Source organism: Botryllus schlosseri, chromosome 16 (genome assembly GCF_051294905.1).
Source record: "Botryllus schlosseri isolate E-star chromosome 16, Bs_hap1, whole genome shotgun sequence".
NCBI classification, from domain to species: domain Eukaryota; kingdom Metazoa; phylum Chordata; class Ascidiacea; order Stolidobranchia; family Styelidae; genus Botryllus; species Botryllus schlosseri.
In genome coordinates, this window is record NC_137251.1 from 1,837,053 (window position 1) to 1,855,103 (window position 18,051).

An 18,051-nucleotide genomic window follows, 5' to 3' on the forward strand; every position below is an offset into this window, starting at 1 on the left:
AAGGCAAAAGGCGAAACACAGATTATTAGAACAACAATGACAGACCAGATACATCGTTATAACAGCAATGACAAACCATAGACATTGTTGGAACAATACAATCACAGAAATTATAAGAATAGCAATGACAAATCACAACTGCGGGCTCAGTAATCTGATTCGAATGGAAACAAAACGGACGCGAAGGGAATGGGAGACATTCATACACTAAGGGACGCCAAAAGCTCGTCCTAGTGATTCATTGTTTACATTGGATACCAAAAGAAACGTCGTCTTTATCTGTTGTCTTTTGATATCTTAGTGTTACCCCCTGACCTATGACCTCCGCGCGGCAAGACCACTCAGGCATGCAGCAAGGGAAGTAAGGCGTTCTTGTACGAGGTTGCAGGGGTTGCGCTGCGCATCGGCTTGTGCCCAGTGCATTATGGTGAATATATAATGTATCCGCTCCAATCGGTGCAATCTGTGTATCCAGGGAAGAACCTGAAAGGAATATTAATCCTCTTCTACAGTGTTAGATGAGTGAGCAAACAGCTACACTAGCTTATAGCTGGTTGGAATTCAAAGTGCCCCTACCTAGGGTTGCCATACGTCCGGAATTTCCCGGACATGTCCGGAATTTCACTGTTCAAACTGTCGTCCGGGAGGAATTTCTAAAATATGCCAAATGTCCGGAATTTTGAAGACTTGACGTAGGCTCATAATTTTTTCGTAAATAAGCATAAAAACAATATCTTTTGTGAATATTTATGCTGATGCATGATATTTTTCTTCGCGCTGCGCACGATTTACTATTAGATATATTTGAAGAGCTCCTTGGAGGTACAGAACTTCAATATACAATTAAATAGTATATTCATATTGAAATGAACCCGAATATTTTCGGCTGACACTCGTCAGGGGTAATCGTCAGCAACTAGTAGAGAATTGGAAAGAACATTGTATATCAACAATCGTATCACAAAATATGACGTCACCAGCATGAAAGAGAGAGCGTTCAATGTACTATTTTCAGGTGGTACACGAACTCCTTTTGTTGACAGAGTTTTGGTTGGTGTATTTTGATAAAAGTTGATTCCAAGGCACACAAATGGAATTGTGAGCGGCCTCGCCCTACGATTCGAAATCGGTCGTCTCGATAATTATTCGCACAAATCGGATTATCCAACAGATGTTTGCCGATGGCAGAATTAATGGCCTTTGATTGATCAGCATCAATTTTAAGTGGATGAGTTAAGGGTGAGCTTTTCGCTGAGCGTGTTCTGATAAATCTGGGGACATGTTGGTTTATGCGGTCCTGCAGACGTCTTGACGTTCTTCCCACGTAGCCACAATCACAGTGGCACCTATATTCGTACACTACATTACTTTGTTGAAGTGCAGGAAGCATGTCTTTGCGTGTTGAAGGGAGCAGTTGTGTTGTTGTATAAATCACATTGGTTTTGACCGTGTCGTAACACTTACTGACAGCAGAAATCAATTGTTTTTCAAAGCGGGTGGAAATGGGGCCAATCCACGGTAGATGGATATAAACATCTTTTATTGTTCGTGCGGTGGGCTCTGTTCGTTTTTCTGCGTTGAATTGCGTTAATTTCCTCTCAATGCCGCGGCTGATGACGTGTTCAGGGTAACCGTTATCCAGTAAGATCTTTCGGATGTGGTCAAGTTCTAAACTCAGTTTGTTATCCGAACATATCATCAACGCTCTATGCACGAGTGTGCCTATGAGGTTAATTTTTCTGCGCCGAGGACTAAATGAATTCCAGCGAAGGTATTGGCCTGTGAATGTCAGTTTTCTGAAAACAGACGTTTCAAATTTGTTGGTATTGCGCTTTTCAACTAATACGTCCAGAAATGATAATGAGTTATTGCGTTCTTTTTCTATTGTGAATTGCAATGCCGGGTGAAGCGAGTTTAAGCGAATGAGAAATTGGTCACACTCCGATTCATTCCTGAAAATGACAAATGTATCATCTACGTATCGGCGGTACAATAGTGGTTTGGCGGACCCACGCTGGGAGAGAAGCTCGCCCTCGTAATACCCTACGAAAATGTTGGCCAAAATAGGTCCCAGGGGACTACCCATGGCTAAGCCGTCTATTTGGCGAAACATGACCTCGTTAAAGCTAAATTCCACGGAGCAAGTTGCCGCTTGTAAAAGTTCAACAAAGACTTTACGCGGGATCGATGGTGGTGGTAACTTACCACCGTACAGCGCGTTGGCACAAATATCAATAGTCTCATGCAGCGGAACGTTCGTAAACAGACTAGAGATATCAAATGAGCTCAGAAACACGTCTGGATTCGGCAAATCCAGGTTTCGTATTTCACCAGCGAACGTGAACGAATCGCGAACACATTCCGTGCCGTACAATTCCCGAACCGGTTCCAAAATGTCAATAAGCCATTTTGCCAGCTGATGGTGAGCAGACCCGATCATGGAAAGTATAGGTCTCACTGGGACATTGTCTTTGTGAGTTTTTGGCAGTCCGTACATGCGTGGTCTTTGCGATCCCGTTGGTCTGATGGCGCTGTATGTTTCTGCCGTTAAGACACCGTTTTTCTTCAAGGTCAGCAAACGGTTTGTCAGTCGTCTTTCAATTCTAGGTGTATTATCAAATTCCGAAACCGAGCCAAGCGAGATAAATTTGGTTTTGTCATGCAATATTGATTCCATTTTCGAAATGTAGTCAGCTTTGTTCAGAATAACAACGCCGGATCCTTTGTCTGGTTTGGTGATGTGAATTTCAGGGTTGGATCGTAATGCTTTGATGGCAAGGAAACACTCTTTGTTCATCAGGAAGTCCGCCTTGTCGACCGGGCATCCACAATACGAATGCGCCAAATCTGATAACCGAGCTTTGAGAGCAGGTATACCCTCGTCTGATTTAGGTGACTACATTTCGAAAATGGAATCAATATTCGTAGGGTTTTACGAGGGCGAGCTTCTCTCCCAGCGTGGGTCCGCCAAACCACTATTGTACCGCCGATACGTAGATGATACATTTGTCATTTTCAGGAATGAATCGGAGTGTGACCAATTTCTCATTCGCTTAAACTCGCTTCACCCGGCATTGCAATTCACAATAGAAAAAGAACGCAATAACTCATTATCATTTCTGGACGTATTAGTTGAAAAGCGCAATACCAACAAATTTGAAACGTCTGTTTTCAGAAAACTGACATTCACAGGCCAATACCTTCGCTGGAATTCATTTAGTCCTCGGCGCAGAAAAATTAACCTCATAGGCACACTCGTGCATAGAGCGTTGATGATATGTTCGGATAACAAACTGAGTTTAGAACTTGACCACATCCGAAAGATCTTACTGGATAACGGTTACCCTGAACACGTCATCAGCCGCGGCATTGAGAGGAAATTAACGCAATTCAACGCAGAAAAACGAACAGAGCCCACCGCACGAACAATAAAAGATGTTTATATCCATCTACCGTGGATTGGCCCCATTTCCACCCGCTTTGAAAAACAATTGATTTCTGCTGTCAGTAAGTGTTACGACACGGTCAAAACCAATGTGATTTATACAACAACACAACTGCTCCCTTCAACACGCAAAGACATGCTTCCTGCACTTCAACAAAGTAATGTAGTGTACGAATATAGGTGCCACTGTGATTGTGGCTACGTGGGAAGAACGTCAAGACGTCTGCAGGACCGCATAAACCAACATGTCCCCAGATTTATCAGAACACGCTCAGCGAAAAGCTCACCCTTAACTCATCCACTTAAAATTGATGCTGATCAATCAAAGGCCATTAATTCTGCCATCGGCAAACATCTTTTGGATAATCCGATTTGTGCGAATAATTATCGAGACGACCGATTTCGAATCGTAGGGCGAGGCCGCTCACAATTCCATTTGTGTGCCTTGGAATCAACTTTTATCAAAATACACCAACCAAAACTCTGTCAACAAAAGGAGTTCGTGTACCACCTGAAAATAGTACATTGAACGCTCTCTCTTTCATGCTGGTGACGTCATATTTTGTGATACGATTGTTGATATACAATGTTCTTTCCAATTCTCTACTAGTTGCTGACGATTACCCCTGACGAGTGTCAGCCGAAAATATTCGGGTTCATTTCAATATGAATATACTATTAGATATATTGATTCTAATATGGAGACTACCACCCGCGCAAAAACTGCAATAAAACATATATAAAAACAACCTTCATTTGTTGGACTAAGCCTAATTGTAATCGCAATTATAGGAGAACGTTTATTCCTGGAGATCGTTGAGGCCGTTTAAATGCTCTATTCAAAGATAGTGGCTCGGAACGTGGGGGTCGTTTGCCTTTATTCTGGAGTTTGCAAATATGTTGAATGTAATCAGCTTTCAAAATAGCCCGTGAGTAAGTCTGGGCGAAGGTGCTGATTTATTTTAGTAGTCAGCTCGTCAAGTTTTGATCTGGGCCACGGAACATTTTCAGATTGGAGATGGAGTCTCGAGCATGAAAGGTTGGAAACAACTAGATGTGGGGTGTTTATAAAGTTCCATGGTGCGCACCGGAATAACGCTGATAAACAATCTTATCGGTAAAACAGAACATGACTCAACGCCCCCAGAATTTTCGAACTCGCCATCCTCCATCAGCTCTACCGCTCACTCTGATCATGTAGGCGGATAGTAGTATCTTTAGAGTATAATATATGGAACAACCAATATTCTTGACAGAATTCATTCAGATAATTTAACGACCAGATGCATATAGAAAGCAGATTCATATAGAAAGCACCCCTCCCCCCGAAGTGGCATGGATTACCTTATAGTGTGGGCTCAAAATCATTGTCTATTTGGGCGGGAAGGTGCTGAAAAATTGTTCTTTCGGTCCCGGTTATACAACACACAGTCACATAGGCCGGATCATGACCACCTCTGGTCTATGAGCCTAGCTTTGAGGATGTCGAGACGGAGCACGCTCAACTGCGAGACCATGACAATTTCCGCATTACGTTGGAGGAGGAGGAGGAGGGTGACGTCATACCTCATCTTGAAATCCATTAGTGGGCGCTAAAGAGTGTTCGGAATTTGTGTTGCAAAAATATGGTAACCCTAATATAGTTTCTTTCTACAGAAACACTCAGAGAGAGACAGTTTGGGCACATGGGCAGTCACATGGTCTGGTTAATCAGCACGTTCAAATATACCCTGAATTTCATAATATACCACTATATTTCTGATTCATTTTCTGAAACAGAGTCTAATTGTAATCGCAATTATAACAGAACGGTACATTACTACACTCTAAATTTAGAAGTGTTGCTCAACCCGGAAAATTGAACACGGTTTGTGATCCAAAATTGAACACTTAGAAGTGTTGCGAAGTGTTTAAATTTAAAGTGTTTACCTAAACAAGTGTTCAGTCTCAAAGTGGCTGGTTGACCTGTCACCGGAACGCAGGGCTTAAAATGAAATCGGATTTTATTGCTTCATTAATAAATGACACTTATAACACCCAACCCGGGTGAATATTGAATAAATACGTGCAAACATTCAAATTTCCAATAGCTGCTGCGACAGGGTTTTATAAATTCAAATCAGCAATTGAAACCGTTTCCGGAATAGTTCATGAAATCACCAACATCACAAATGATTCAGAGCAAACTCACTACAAATATCATGCAACTCACTCAATCGTGGGAATGAAAACGATGCACTGGGATAGTGATAACAAGATATCATTTAGTGTCTTAACTTTTCGTGATAGGGGCATGGAGTCAAATTCATTGGTTACATCCATTAGCAGAAAACACGATCAACGCAAATCATTACAACTTATGGAAAACGTATCAAATTATGGTTTGTAAATTGCAAAGTTTATTATTAACAAACAAAACAAATGTATCAGTACCACTACCATTACCAAGAAAACCAACCACAAGTATTTCTTAATTCTTAATGAAATTGGGTCCGCTAACCAGGCAACAAAAATATCCTAGTGCTTGCATTACAAGTATTTATATCAGGGTAATGCCAATCACTTTTAGTTTAAACAACAAGAATGGTCTCTTCGATTCAATACAAATTTTGCAGATTTATAGAAAAGATTTTTGTTGTCCTTTACCACAGTGCGCTGCAAAAAAAAAAAAGAAATCTGGAAGTCATTACGGCAGTGGTTCCCAGCCCCTCCTTTATGATAATAAAAAATATCACACACCCCTTATCGTCATATCTTAAAATAAAAAACAACCAGAATGCTAGAAATCCCAACGGATAGATAGTTTGAGGGCATGGAAGTTAATGGCTGCTAAGGAGAGAATAGTCCAATATGAAATTCTGGCTATACAAAGAGCTATGAGATAGAGGTAAATCGCACCGCGTCAAAAAAATTCAGTTGACTGCAGTATCGCGCGCCCCTTCAAATGCTTTCACGCCCCCAGTTCGAGAACTCCTCCTTCAGGATATGATAACTCCAATGCATAGCAGCTCAAAATGTCAACAATCTTTCTGAATGCTCCATCTTCGCCGAAGCATTTTTATATTCTTGCGATCAGCTGCAACCAAGGCTTGGTGAATCTTTGCTTCGAGGCGTGCCATGGCAGCTCCGTCTTTTTACTGGTCGACTACGAGTGGTGCTCCTTGAAAATATGATGAAATACCAAAGTTTTGAATATGCCAAGGAAAATTCTAATTTTTATGCAGAAATAAATAAAAATATTTCAGATAGGTAGGTTACAGAAGCACGGGAAAGGCGCTCGGCTACATGTGAAATCCTATCCCTGAGTTAGAGTAAGACTAAAATTAGCAAAACGACAAATAAAAATATCTTTAATCAGGTCTGTATTTTTTCTATTCGGCCATTTTGACATTTACATTAACATGGCAGCCATTGCCAGGCAACAGTGAAAATGCAGAAATGTAACTTTGAATGAAATTCATAGCAAAACGTTGCAGGTCTTTCTAAAGATTACCTGATTCAATGATAAGACATGCCGTCGGAACTTGAACACATATTCGTTTGTCACTCCATTTGGCTTGAAGAAGAAGGCAGTTGACTTCATCAACCTCATTTTACTGAAAATAAAATTGATTGCAAACAAGATCAGACAATAAATATAGCAAAATAAATTGTATTGATGGGTTAGAATCGCTGTTTCTATGAGTTCAGATTTCCATTATGATAATTGACATAGGATTTACGTATAACTTTTAATCTAAGATTATATAGCTGCTTTGAAATTAGACGACAAATATATCAGACAAAGGACACTTCGATCGTCTTTAGTGCAAAAACTTTGTTACATCTTATCGAAGGTGTTGAGAACTTTTCCTTCATTGCAGGAATTGTAACTGTTGTCAATCATTTAAAATCCTTCCTTCCTGATTAAATTTAATTAATGCAAATTGGAAATTCTCCTAATTTGATGTTCACCTAGTGCGTTATAGTTCAGTAAGCAATAGCTCAAATACAAGTTACACGAGCTCATTACGTTCAATTACACCTCTGTTCAATGTATACAGATGAAGCCTTTTTCAGCTCATATCGGCTCTACTAGATAGTTTGTGAGAAAAGTAGGACTGCAAAAAACCAGTACAAATGGTGATATATAAAATTAATAAATAGGCTTACATAATCATACGTTTCCATGGGTTCTTGAGACAAATGTATGTATCTCATAAGATAGGCTTACCATATTTCGGAAATGAAAAAAAAGGTCTTCATTTCGCTCGGAGCTGAAATCACCGCTTTTTCCTCCGAAATACCCGCCGGAGCTTCACTTCTGCGCTAATTTGCGGCATATCACTCGCAATTTCCTCTATATCTGACCTCAATTTTCAAAAAAGAGGACAAAATCTCAAAAAAGAGGGCAAAAGGGCGTCCTCCGAGGACACTTTCAAAAAAGTCAAAAAAGAGGACGTATGGTAAGCCTATCATAAGATGACTGCACCGGGGAAAAAAATCCGTTACGAGTGAGTCCTCACGTCACTGTCAACATTGTCTGATAGCGCAGGCACAGTAGAACAAGAGGGCTCTTATCAAGAAGTTGACATCAGTTGGACGAATTTGAGGACCAATCCAAGACTATTGAATAGAAAATATTTGTTTCAAAAATTTGCAATAAAAGTGAACTAACTATTCAGTGTTCATGCAGATATCAGACTAGATACAATTGTGCGTGACAGAAGTGTGTCTTTCATAGAATAATTAAATAATGGAATGGAAAGTTGCACGTGACGCTACCACCAATTTTACTCTGGCACAGGTAGCATACTTCCTGGATTATTAATCATTTTACCCTCAAACATTCAGGAAAATCTTTATCACGAAGGTAACCGAGTACAGCAGAATCAAATTCATTATCTAAGGATATACCAGTTTACTTACGAAACACTGCGTTGCTTACCAGTATTTTAAACACCAAATGCATTTCAAAAAAGTGCCAATTGCAATACATACTACCTGCACATTAGGGCATTTTTCATATTCTTTCCATCAGCCGCAACCCAGGTTTGATGAGTCCCCGATTCGTGGCGTGCCATGGCGGCTCCATCTTTTTACTGGTCAAATCCAAATGCTGCTCCTAGAAAATACGATAAATACCAAAGGAGTTAGTTCGTGAGAATAGTAGGACTGCAAAAACCAGCAAATTACATAATCAATGGTGATATATAAAATTAATAAATATGCTTACATAATCACATGTAGCCATGCGTTCTAGAGACAAAGGTCTGTATCGCATAAGATGACTGTGCCGGCACAAAACCAGTTACGAACGACTCCTCACGTCACTGTCAACATTGTCTGATAGCGCAGGCACGGTAGACCCAGGGGGCTCTTTTCAAGGAGTCGACATCAGTTGGACGAATTTGAAGATCAATCCAAGACTATTGAAAAGAAAATATTTGTTTCAAAAATTCGAAATACAAATGAACTACTCAGTAATCATGCAGATATCATACTGGATACAGTTGTTGTTTTCTGCAATAAGTTGTGCATGACAGAAGGGTGTCATTCATAGAATAATTAGGAAATGGAATGGAAAGTTGCACATGACGTTACCACCAATTTTACTCTGGCACAGGCAGTATACTTCCTGGGTTGTTAACAATTTTAGTGAAATTTTATCAGCAAACATTCATAAAAATCTTTATCACGAAGATAACCGAATGCAACAGCATCAAATTCATTATCCAAGGATATACCAGTTCACTTACAAAACACCGTGATTCTTACCAGTATTCCATACAGCTAATACATTTCAAAAAGGAGCCAATTTCAATACATACTACCTGCAAAATGGAGTTCAGTTCAGTTACCGTATCATAATAAATTCAGGAAAGTCAAATTTGGGGATCGGGCAAAACAAATACTACCCCTTCCCCTTGTGATCCATGGTTTGTTAAAAAGATTGTTTTTTTTGGCCGTGCTATTATTATGGCAAATTTTTGGACCTAAAAAAGGGAAGATTTTGACTAAAAAATCCAAATTCACACATATTTTGACGATGAAAAACTTAATTTTGATCCATGTACTTAAATTAGGTGTTTCTCGCATAATGTTAGAATTTTACTACCGGTACTTATCTTTATTTGTGGCTGGAGCTGTCTGTTGTTACGAAGTAGTTTGACCTGAAAAAATCTTTTGGCATAAAACTGACAAATTTTTACATGAAAAAACCTTATTTTATCAAAATCTGGACCCGTGAAGAATTCCAGTATTAGCTACATCTCGTATTGGATCTATTTATTTTTTCACCCTAACTCATTTATCCGGAAAACATTTTGAAAAGGGGTTACCGGTGAAACATGAACGGACTACACGTGAAACTCTTCTTTATATGGCTCAGAGAATTCCTCGAGGCGTTCTGCATTTTGGTTGTTTCTTTAACTTATTGGCCTGTCAATCTATGATATATATTGCCCTCAAGGCATGTCATCTATTTGCAGTATTTTCTTCCGCCGGAATGCATTTTTCTTTTGACAGAATAGATTTATTCCGAAGTTTCAATGACGTGATGTTAGATTTTAAAATGACTCCCTCAGGGCAAGTCAAATTATTTCTTCAATATTGCGTTCCAATTTGTCTCTCCAGTCATACAACATACTTTACAGAAAATATACTCCTTTTGAATGATTAATTTTTATTATTTCAATGTTATTTCTATGTCACCTCGCGAATGGAATGCTTATCGTATCCGTATCATAAATCATTTCTCCCCCCCTTCCCTTTTGTCTGGTAATTCAAGTAACTACTTTGAATAACGCTGGCGGAATTGGTCCATCGCAGAGGATTACTTCCGGGTTGGCGGTCTGCAATAACTTATAGCCCAGTTTACGCAGAATACCCGCTTGCAAAGCAATTATTCTTTTTTTCTCACGAGAGTTTTGGTGTTTTTTCTTTGAAAGATGTATGTATTGTCTTTCCATTGCTCGTAATTCGGTCTTCAGAATATCATTAAGTCTCTTGTCAGTTGTCAAATGATACAACTCATCGGACCCTGTGTACTCGGTATATACAGGTAGCTGGCCAATTGAGTGCCCATGCGAGGCGCCTAAAGATTCACTCTTAATGATCGCTCGGCCATTGTCTTTCATTATATCTTTCAATTGTGGAATTGTAGGCGAAAATGTCATTTTTTGTTTCACAATTTCCTGTAGTTCGCCCCAGGGGTGCATTCCCTTGACAGCAAGTGAACATTTTTCATGTCGGCAATGATGCATCAGTATTCGGCTAATCGAGTCCTTTTCATGTTTTGACAGATTTTCACCGTCATGATCATTTAGTCCTGAAGCATATATGGGCCAGCCTTCTGATGGCGCTGCTGCCATCTCGAACAAAAATGATCGTGACAAACCATCTGAGGTAAAAACCTCGCGTGTGCTGAGCTGAATTATTTTGGTTATCGGAAAACTCGACAGATAACCGAGCCAGCGCCTAATTAGCAACTCAGGACTTGGATTTTTCGCACCATTCATCATGCGTTGCAAAAGGCCGAACACCCCAGCGTTGTCAGTGATGATTGCAAATGGACTTCCGCGTAATATGGGTTCAAATTTTTCAACCGTATTTCGCAGGGCTTTAAGCTCTTTCAAGCAGGGGTGGTAATCGCGCGCGCTCTGCGTGCTCCACTTGTGGCTATAGAATGCTATAGGATAGACCGTTTTGAAAGGTGCTTGCATTCCAATTTCTGTTTGAAATACAACCGCACCGAATCCGACATTTGAAGCATCTGTTTCGATATAAATAGGCAGGTCTGGATTAAGATGATACAGGATTTTTGAATTATCCAAAAGATTTTTTATTGCTATAAAATCATTCAGTAGTTCCTGTGTCCACAAGAGCGGAGTGAATTTTGCTCTGGTAGAAGGCACGTTTCCGGTAAAAGCATCAAATCGACCCAATTTCAAACTTAGGTCTGGCAAATGGTCAGATATGTATCTCAGCGCGCCGATGTAGCCTCGCAGTTCAAATATATTTCGTGGCGGAGCTAGAATTTTGAGCGCTCGCAATCGTTCCGGCTGTACTTCTACTTGTTCCCCAGTGATTGTTGCCCCAAGCAAATTAATCTTTTTTTTGCCAATAAAGCATTTGTTTATAGACAATGTTAATCGCATTTTTGCAAGCTGCTCAAACAGTATTTGTAACAGGACAATATGATCAGCCACAGTTTTTGTACAAAGAAATATGTCGTCAATGTATACGCTAATGGGGTCAGCCTTAGCTTCTACCATTCTACCCTTTGACGTCATGTGCTTGCGATAATTTTCTGTAACTGGTTCAACAATGTCAGTATTCATGGTTTGCTGGAAGATCGAGGGCGAATTCAAAAAACCCATCAACATCCTACGCCACCGCAAGGATTTACCCTTTACCGCTATGCCAAAATAGTGCTTTGAATCTTCATGTATTTCTACATGGTAAAATGCTTTTTTTAAATCCAATAAGGATAAGACGGGTCTACCATGAGCCAGTTGTCTGATGTCAGGAATTAATGGTAGATAGACGTCAATCCGCTTAACAGCTGCGTTCAGAGCTGTAATATTTGAAACAACGCGAAACTTTTGCTGCCAATTTGGCTCTTTCAGCTGGTCAGAGTTTAATTTTTGGGGTACTACGAAGACAGGAGTACGCCAGTCTGATATACCTGGCTCAATGACTTGGAGATCAATTAGTTTATCAATTGCCTCATTCAGAGCTTCCATTTGAACCTTCGCTTTTAGATTGTATGGTGCCGATACGAAAGGGGGAGTTGATTCATCTTTTAATTCCACTTGACAGCAATGAGTTAAAGCCTGAGGTTTTGCCAAATTACCACGTAAATCTGACAAAATGTGTGCAAATGGCTCATATACACTCTTCCATTTGGCCTCATCAATCAATGAATTTTCTGGTGCATTATGGTCTGGTGCTTCATACTGAGTTCCTGCTAATTCCTTTGCAGTTTGACACAAATTATCTAGTTTGATTCGTACACTACGATCTGTGCCACTTTTCAGTACATATGTCGTGACCGGCTTGCCACCATGCGTCCATACTTTATTTCGGGCGTTTACCACTAGAGGGCGAACTGGTGACTTTTTACCTTTATCACCATGGAGACAAGACATGCCTATCTGTCTATCCATAATCGAAGAACTTGACGCCAATTCCGCGTATTTTTGACCGTTAGTGATTAGTTCTTTTTGCGAAGACGTTTGCATCTCATATATCGTCTCCGGCCCTACAAGTTTTGTAGCATTCAAAACATTGTCAGCTATGCTCAAATTCTTTGTGTCGTCACGACAAGAATTATTTGAAGTCATCTAAACTGGTTCAACCGATGAGCACATAGCTTCTAGTGACCGCGCAGCGCACGTTGGTTTGCAAGAACAAAGTGCACTACTCGTTTTACAATCCAAAATATTTTCATCAACATGGTTCGGCAATGTGAATGAGGTTAGATAATCATTTACCTCCGCTGGATTTAGTAGCTCAGTTGTTATGGACGGCAATTCATAAATTTTCATCATCCATTTGAATCCAATAATATCAATGGGCGCACCAGTACCAGTAGCAAACGGGATTGACAATCCGTCAATGTCAATATGCACCAATGAATTAATTCTCGAAACACCCCCAATACCTCGTAAGGCTATGTTCAGAGGTATTTTTCTATCCCAGCAGTTCGGATAAAATTTTTTTACAGAAGCTTTTGTAATGAGGTTTGGAATTGAGCCACTATCTACAAGGAACTTGGAACCAACATTTGTGTCAACAAAATACAATAATTCTTTACCAAATGACCCCATAAATTCCGACTGGCTATCATCGATGTGCATATTGTAACTCACCACAGTAGGTAAATTTTTAGTATTTACATTGTTCAGTTGCGATGATAACTTTAATTCTGGCAAAATTAAGGTCGGAGAATTAATTTGCCTAATTAGTTTTTCTGTCGATGCACGCTATGTCGCAAATCTTGTTGTGTCCAATTTGGAGCGGGATAACTAGCTAAATTTTGCGATCTTGACCATGCTGCATTATTTCCCGCACAATTTTCAGGAATTGTGGCCATTGTTGGCGGTGCAAAAGTTAGATTTCTATCGTGCCAATACAAAGGATTCCTTTTGGGGGGTCTTTCCTCAAAATAGTCAGTTACTAATTGGACTCGCTTTACCAACCCAGGTGACCCTTGAGAGTAAAAAAACCGATCCAAATCATCAATTGTTAGTATTTTTTTACGCAGCACATTTTTACCACTTAAAAATGATTTCCAATTATCGGTTGTTTGCTGAAGCAATTTAGCAGGCAGAGGTCTCAATCTCTCACGAATTTCATAATTCCCATGTGCGTCTCGACCTAGCACCAAATTGTTTAGCCACAATACCGCTTTCGCTATGCAATCGCGAGAGAGATGGCCTACACTTCGGCATAAATAGCAAACTGCCAATGATTGGCCATTTTCTGGCTGAGTGTAAAGCCCTAGTGAAGCAAAAATATTGGGGTTTGCTAAAAACCTGTATTCGTTACCGTTGGAAAGGGCGATTTCACGAGCCGCTTCAGCGTTTTTTGGAGTGAGATCTCGGTTGTCTGTCGCGTTTCCTGAATCTTGTGTCGCTGTCAGAGGTTGTTGAGCAGGAGTCGCAGTCTGCGGGCGTTTGTTCGCTCGGCCGATATTTACGTCAACGTTGTCAGGCGGTATGAAGTTACGTTGAAGACGACGCGCAGCACGATCGGGGTTTCGACGTGGTTGTAAAACACTGGCTGCTGGTGTTTCAATTGTCTGTCCAATTGCTGGGTACGATGGGGTGGGTGGTGTCATATTATAGATGTGTATGTCTGGCAGCGCTGATGTCTGCGGTGTTGATGGGCTGATGGCATATGAAGCCATAGGTCTGTCATGTTTGTTTGTTGAATTTGCTATGTTCGCATCCAGGAGTTCAGAATTCCAAATTCTCTGGAGTGCTAGTAAAAAGTCCGAATAGCTTAGCGTCTCCCACCCGTGCATAAGGTACCTCAGTGAAGATGGTAATTTTGATCGTAATACGCGGAATAATTTAAGTCCATCGTCACTCTGTTTTATAGGTTCGTCTTCGGCAATACCCATCTCGCGCAAGACTTTGTTGATTTTTAACATGGGGCCTTGTGTGCTCCAGTCGTAGTCCTTGGCAAACTTTGCGATGACTTTTTCTGTTCCAATACCAAACGTTGGTATAGCTATGGCTAAATCGCTCAAAATCTTATCCCATTGAGGATTCGGAACCGAAAACATGTCTGCTAGTATTTCTGCATCTTCCCGACGGCCTGCTTCGATCAATTTGGCCTGCATCGCGTTGGCCAGGACCCGATCGATAAGGCTATTTCCGTTATTATGGTCTAAGATGCGAAGACTATCCTCAATCCAAGGCAACAACGGTGTTGACCCAGCCGATTTCATTACAGAGATCATCTCTGACATTGGCATAATCCGCTTGTTCCTGTATGGCAGTGGGTCAGAAATATCAGATGCCGCAGCATCTGAATCATCGAGCCTCCCTGAATCGTCAATTTGAGCCTCGTCTGGCAGGTACCACGGTACTCCGCGTCTCTCAGGGGAAGGTACTACTAAACGGCCTTGTTCATGTATAACATTTGGAGAGAAAAGTGGCGGTGGAATTAATTGAGTCCGCTGAGAAGCCAGGATTCTCGGCTCGATTTCTGGGTCTTGTTGAGGTAAAAATGACCCACGGCTTATAAGGTTATTTGGAATTGTATCCACCCCTTCTACCCCTGTAACATAACACTGGGTGTTCCGAACTCCATCTAAACGGGGATAAATTTTCTTGTAAGTATTTTTCTGTTTGGAGTCTGTTGGTACTAATTTCTGCGGTATGAGTGGAGCTATTTTTTGAGCAAAAACATCACTGTGAGCTCCATCTTTTCCAGTTAGCATTTGCTGTCTGGTCACTGCATATGCTGGTGGCATAGCAGGTTGATTAGTCACCCCCAAGTTCGGTGCAGGCGGTGATATAACTCCCACGGTGGCTGATAAGGTTGCTGGAGTGGAGCCGGATACGACTTTCTGATGTGCTTTTCCTAAATCAAATTCTGCCGACAAAACCTCATTTAACACTTCAGGGGTAATCTTCATAGATGCCTTTTCAGTTGATCGCTTTATCATTGATAAGTCGGCTTGAGCGGTTTTGACGTCACGATTGGCTGAGTCTAGTTCTTTTGTAGTTTTTGGAATTAAAATTTTCATGTCGTTGAGCAGCTCTGCTTGTTGCTTTACCGCTAATTTCAACTGGCTTCGTTTCATTTCTACATCTTGATGACGTCTGAATGTGTTTTTCATAAGCGCAATATTATCCTGTAGTTGTTGAGCGTCTGTAGAGGTGGGTTTGGGCTTTCTTGAAAAAATTTTCTTCATTGTTAAATATTGACCTTCTTCGTCACTGGTTCTATATTTTGAAATAAACACCGGCTTCTGTTGAAATATTGGTAGAGTTCGAGGAGGGGTTTTCACCATTTGAAAACCAGCATATTTGTGCCGTAATCCATAGAAGCATAAGTGTCGAGATGGCCGCTAAAATACACCTCGTGAAGATCTGTCTGCAACGTATTTCTCTGCAGCACATGTGTGATAACGCAAATGGAAGTTGAAGAATCCGTACTGGCCACCAATTGTGTGGAATATGGTGTTCAGGGTACAGTGATATCACTGATTCTACAGTCAATGACCTTCAGTAGATATCAGTCCTGAAACCTTTATTCCAGGTTCTTTTCTTTCTTGCAAAATTCCAGATGTTCAATCTTCACACAGTGCTCCAGTCAACAATGACCATATGCGGTCCAGGGCTTAGATAATGCTAGAATACACATTTCCTTAATACAACCAAATACTCCAATGATTATTGCGTCTTTTGACTGCTATACAGTTCTAATTAACAATAATTTCAACTATAAATGTGGGCATTCCTAAAAGACGGAGAAGCGGAGGCAGCGGAGACAGCGGAGGTAGCGGAGAATGGACCCTAAAACGCGGAAACAGCGGAGACAGCGGAGAGAGCCAAAAATGCCGATTCCTAAAAGACTGAGATAGCGGAGGAAGCGGAGAGCGGAGCTTTCGGTCATTAACCTTTATAGACACGCGCGACATAGCGGACGGATACTGAAAGCGGAGTTCGGGACCCCGCGAAATGGACATAGCGGACGGTTATATAATATAGAAAGCGGAGATCAGGGCGTATCGGAAGATGTGGAGAATAACGGAGAAGTCAGCCATGCGAGTTCAAGGCCAATTTGGCGACTGATTGCCCGTCGATGAGATGACTTAGCGGGCGGTTATATAATACAAGGAAAGCGGAGATCGGGACGTATCGGAAGATCCCAGCAAACACCCGATATCCCGTGGAGTTACTGGTATGTCCACAATTGTTCCCACTCGTCCCACCTCCCACACTCAGTTACGGAGGACTTGCTCAGTATGCCCAACATTGGACGTCAATTTATGTAACTCCAGTTGACTACCAGAGGAAGTGAATTTTAGAATGCTCCTGTGCCAGTCACCAATGACCGTTCCAATGGATGTCATAATGGTGTGATACCTGGATGCCACCTACACAGGAGTTTGTCAGGATGTCCCTACTTGGAAATCGTTTCTATGAATTCAAGTGTGCATTGTGCAATCAATGCAAAATAGTTTTCTGAATACACTCATGAATGTCATGATACATTTCACCATTTGGAATCTCTCGGAGTGAATACGAGAATGTTGATTGATGATATGGCTATGACTTTCTATCGCGCGGAACTTCAGAAGCCCGGCTATCGATGATCGCGGTCGTACATTGTTAGAGATATAATGTACGATATAGAGACATACAGCTATTTTATTGTGACGTTACTGGATCGAAATGTCCATATCAAGGCAAAATATGTTATTTCAAATATACCGCATACCCATTGCATGTGAAATCTTCCGACATGAAAGCTTGACAACCGTAATAATGGTATGGTGATGACTATTCCAATCACGGAACTACTTAGTCTGCCTGGCTATTATCGATAATTAAGGCCGCACTGCGCAAGAGGCCAGCGATAATGGACATGGGGCCTTCCGATACCTGTGGAGTCTCGAGTGTCGAGCCGAGCACGCCTGTTGCTTGAAATTCATTCAACCATAAAACCAAAAGATTGCGTTCTTCTGTCTGGCGAGCATTCGCGCGTGATTGGATTTGAATTTGAAAGAACAGGTTTTGTAGTAATGGCGAAGTGACGGATTTATCACAGGAATGGTTTCGTTTAGAATAGGATACTTAACGGCGTGGATTGATTGTGCGTGCTATTGATTATTAATGATATTGTCGCTGTCACGAGTATACTGGAAAGGCAAAGAGCACGGAAGCTTGGTATTTGAGTGCTATATTTATTGAACAGCAACAGCCTCGGTCATCATTAACTGCGATAACCGTCATGAATTTCACTATGATTCTAGTGGCACGTCTGCGCCGCGGTTTATCATGTACGACCGAAACTAATCGACCCGCTGCCAATCGTAAACTTATGCAGTACTTGTAATACATAGTATAGCGATGAGCATGATCATGATAATATTAAATTAT

At 41.0% G+C, this 18,051-nt stretch overlaps 1 protein-coding gene across 2 annotated transcripts in view; it reads right to left on the minus strand.

The window, feature by feature from the left end:
- The window catches only part of LOC145458854 (protein NLRC5-like), a 134,171-nt gene that overhangs the window by 11,763 nt on the left and 104,357 nt on the right, over window positions 1-18,051 (minus strand). The window contains exon 1 of one of the 2 annotated variants that reach the window (XM_080337354.1): window positions 16,308-16,334. The exons of the other annotated variant lie outside the window; for it this stretch is intronic. The gene's annotated coding sequence lies outside the window, so the exon portion shown is untranslated. Of the gene's footprint in view, window positions 1-16,307; window positions 16,335-18,051 lie in introns of those variants that run through there. 2 annotated transcript variants of the gene reach the window in all.